Source organism: Montipora foliosa, chromosome 4 (genome assembly GCF_036669935.1).
Source record: "Montipora foliosa isolate CH-2021 chromosome 4, ASM3666993v2, whole genome shotgun sequence".
Lineage (NCBI taxonomy): Eukaryota > Metazoa > Cnidaria > Anthozoa > Scleractinia > Acroporidae > Montipora > Montipora foliosa.
The window spans coordinates 13827713-13832323 of NC_090872.1; the positions used below are offsets into that span (position 1 = coordinate 13827713).

Below are 4611 nucleotides of genomic sequence, written 5' to 3' on the forward strand. Positions count from 1 at the left end.
GCTGGGCCTGTCTTCTTGTTTTACGCTCATGAAATATAACTAGACGCTCTATGAGCGTTCACTGGGCTGCCTGTCGTACGAAGGGACTGAGTTGGGTGGTATTAAACTGCAGCGTTCCAAGCAGTTTTTTTCAAGTCGGGGATCATTGAGACTATTCAAGGTGTCACCCAGAATTCGTACCAGCAGATACCCTTTGGCTCATACGTTCATACGACGAAACAAATCCTTTTACTCAGCAAAAGAGTGCGGGGACTTGATCAGTATAAAAATAGTTTTTTTAAGACAGTACCATCGGTATAAAAGCAAATCTTAACATAAAACCATTTCTAGATAAAGTGAGTGTTTAGTGTGTTTACAAATAGCAGAACGTCAGTTTCACAGGTTATGAGATTACAATCTTGAGTTGGTATTTAAACTTCTCACTGTTGGCCAAGGTGTTTATAAATACGTTGGCAAAATTCGTGGCTATAATTTCAAAACTTTCCTTTTTTAATTTACTCCTGACTACGAATCACTAAGCAGAATTTTTGTTAAAAATTGACGTTCTCAAGAGCATACTTTACCAAAATGGTTCTTTCTTAGTTCAGTTGAATTTGACACAAACTAGAAATGCTGAATAGAGAACTCTTCAAAACTTATGTGAGCCCTTACATGACAAAAACGTCGCCTCCGAGGAACGTGAGGCGGGAATCGCCTCCATAGCATGGTTGTTGCAGTTTTGTGAAACCCCTTGTCGTCTCATCAATCATCATCATCATAAAGGTACAAAAACGTTATGTACATCTTGTCGTAAACTTTTCTTGAGTCGTGAAATCACTAGGTTTTCATTATAGACAATAAACTCTGAATGAAAGAAATCATATTTGAAATGCGGTGAAAAGACGAAAGATAGACTGAGATGATCTTCGCACTTATCTGCACAATTCTTATAGACACCTGGGCCCGCTTGTTCAAAAGTCGATTAACGCTAATCCCAGATTAAAAATTAACCAAGGAGTTAATTTCTGTTCTCCCAAATGCTGTTCAACGCTGATATTTGGCAAAACTTTACATTAGAGGAATTCAATCTTGAAAAACGAAAATAAGCACAAAAAGTTGAACACATGAAACAAAAGTTTACGCTCGGCTTTCGAACAACCGGGCCCTGGTGACTGAAAATTCAGGCTGCGTCAATTGGATTCGAACCCATGACCTCTGCGATGCCGGGAAAGTGCTCTTCCAAGTGAACTATGAAGCCACTCTGTTGAGAGCAAGTCAATAGACCACTTTCGATATATTAAAATTCAGTCCTAAACAAAAGCCATCATGTCGAGGCTCTGGGGAATAAACTCCCAGAGCCTAGAGATGATGTCTTTTGCTTAGGACTGAATTTTAATATATCGAAATTGGACTATTTGTTGGGCTCATTTGGGTTCGAATCCCGATGAAGTTGCCTAAAATTTTGAGGTGTCTGCGAGAGACAATTGCTTAATAGGCCATTTTACAGTTGTTTGCTCAGTGACCTAGCTTATGAATGACTTCAAGGCTGCCGGCCGGTGACCTTGCCTTGATACAGACCTCACTGCTTTTATCATGTAAATTGTGTTGTTGTAATGCTAATTAGTCTTAATCAACATGAGAAAAGCACAAACGTTTGTATCAAAGCAGGGTCACCGGCAGCCTCGCTTCCATTCTTAGGCCAGGTTACTTAGCTACAACTTTGTCCAGATGTAAGTGCAAAGATCACCTCTATCTTTCGACAATAATCTCTCTTGGGACTGTCATATATCAATGAGTCCAAATCTTTCTCATCTCAACTTGGTGTGTTAAGGAAGATAATCGTTTTGCCCAAAGTGCAATTGGAGACCCATTGGAAAATAGTTACTGTAAAATAATTTTACTTAGCATCACATGCATATTGCCTGTCAGTTTGGTGTAGCAGTTCTCTTTCTCTATTGATGAAATTGAGAAACTTCGTATGAAGCCGCTCGCTTAATTCATAATATTCATGATTACAAGCAGTATATAATGGACCAACAAATTCTCCATCCTGTCAATTGACGTACGGTGGCTTTTACGTAGAAACAGCGTGTAGGAGTAGAAATGTTTAAATCAACAAAGTGCAGTTCCTATGCACAGACTATCGGCAAAATTTAAGATCGTTGGTTACAGCAGCAAAAATTGTTACCGAAATTTGTTAAGGGTTAATACTGATCTTGGGAGGCAATCTTTGTGTTTTAGAGGACCTGATGTCTCAGTGGAATAGTCTGTCTTGATAACGGATAAGTGGGGAAAATGATGATCTAAGTAGATTTAAGTCGGCCTTTCGGCGGCCTTGAAGAAATCAGATCAGTTTTATGAGAATTTGAACGATTTTGTTTACGTTTTGTTATATTTTACCTTTGGCAATGTGCACTGGCTTGTTATTGTGATTTGTAAGAATGTTGTATTTTTTATATTCAGGGTCCGTCTGTAGTTGTAACTACAGGGTCAGATCACATCAGCCTTTGGCTGTCATTTGTTATTAAACCTTTCATTAGTATTTTCTATTTATTGTAAATTCAGCGTCCATCGCTTTGTATTCTAACTGAGGATGGCAGAAGTTTCAGTCGAAACGTATTATAAACTCAAAGGTTTCGTCGTTTTCTTAAAATATGTATGTTAAGTATGTAAATATGAATCTACTTAAATAGAAAAAAAGAACTTCATTTTCTTTCGTTTTTTAATTATTTCAGTTAATTATTTTGTCATTGTTACTGTCGTTGTCGGGCAGTCTTGTGGCAGTTAGTGGCTCTTTGATGCAGGTTCCCTTAAATAGGTTCCGATACGACTCTTGCAACTAATTAACAATTAGACCGGTAACCCGCAAGGATTACCGGTCATTAGTATCACCCAACTAGTGGACTAATGCAATCCTGCATTTTAATTGGCAACGCTACTGAAGGACTATTAGTAATAGTCCTCGTGGAGTAGCGTAAAGCGTGATGATTTCTTTCGTTTTATTCCCAAATAAACATTTCTTCAACTTGCATTTGCTAACTTTATTATTGCCTTATTATGTCCGCTAGTTGGGTGATACTAAAACAATTGGACCCTTCGCCCTCAAGGTACCATTGCTGGGCGTTCAGCATTTTGCTGTTCAGTCTTCTTAAATTAAAACATCATCAAAACTTATTTACCCCTAAATCGGCCTAAACCGGCCATACTTAGTATTTTCCTCTGTCTAACGCCAGACGATTTTACTCGTGAATGGGGAATCCTCATACCTACTGGATAAAAATTCTGTAAAAAAAAAACTTCCAAATATTCCAAATATAAACTTCACTTAAATATGAACCTTATAAATCTCTAAGGTATGTCGAAACATTGAAACCTCTAATCTTAAAATTAGTTTACAAATGCTAGTAACGCTAAGAAGTACCCTATATACTATTAACCCTCATGGAATTTTTTTTTTTTTTGGAACCGTGACGAAAGCAGTTTAGTTTGATGCATGTCGCCTCAAGTCTCCAAAACACAATTTTCATTTGTATTTTACGGCAGTAAGATTAACGGCCGTTGGAGAGGTGTTTCTAGTATAGTACTTTATTAAAAACAAGTTGGTTAACAGAATCCTTAGCTAATGGATCGGAGCGGCTTAAATTAGTCATATACGTTTAGCCGTCAATCAGTTTTCACTTTGGCCATTACAAAGACTCGTCTGTTTACCCCCGTCAGGATATAATTGCATGTTTGTTCCCGCAAATAGTTAATTTATTTTTGTTTCAGGCATACTTCTCATAATGAATATGAAAAAAAATATCATTACTCTAGATCTTTAATTCTCAGAACACTCAGGCTTTCCTGACTGTTTGTGAATGTTATCACGTTTAAGGAGACACTGATCTTCGGCAAGATGTTACCAATTAATGGAAATATCAACTATTAGAGTATTGTGTTTCATAATTTAGAGGGTATCCTAATATGAATCGTGCAAACGATTCTTATCGGAAAACCCAACGGCAAAAAAAAAATATATAATATATATATATATATGTATACATACATATATACGATATATATATATATATATATATATATATATGAAGACAAGCAAATGAGGATAAACTATAAACCTTTTTTACCCACCAAAATATGTAGGGCGGTGTTGTTTTGATATGTAGGTCATGTCAAAATTAGTAGGTCGGTGTTTTATAACTAATTCTTCCTTGCCGAGTTTAGTCAACAAGTAACTCTACCCAGTACAACTGCAGCTGCTGCCAAAATTCATTCCGTCAGTGATTGCTGTCAAGGAGTTAACTTTCATTACATATATAAGAGCGTTTTCAATAGCTTTTCGATCAGGTACACTAACCTGCGAACTCAATTTCGAGCTGCACGAAAGAAGCACATAGGTGATCCCTTACCCTTCAGCATGGTAAACAAAGCACTCTTCTTCGCTTTAACCCTTCTTCTGGTGACAGCTTTAATAAGTGAATCTGAATCAGTTTTTAACACCGGGACAAAAGTCAAGACGAAGCCGGAATTTTTCGAAGAAAAGAAAATTGCCCGAGTAAGTGACCGTAGCTTATAATTCCTATCATGATTATTCATTGCTAGACGCTCTGAATCTGAGGGCCGCCCCTGTTTTTC

At 37.2% G+C, this 4611-nt stretch overlaps 1 long non-coding RNA gene across 1 annotated transcript in view; it reads left to right on the top strand.

Moving 5' to 3' along the window:
• The first annotated feature begins 4134 nt into the window (after window positions 1–4134).
• Window positions 4135–4611, top strand: part of LOC137999946 (uncharacterized) — a 1018-nt gene continuing 541 nt past the window's right edge. Inside the window, exon 1 of the long non-coding RNA XR_011123037.1 lies at window positions 4135–4531. This is a non-coding gene — a long non-coding RNA (uncharacterized lncRNA). The remainder of the gene's footprint in view (window positions 4532–4611) is intronic.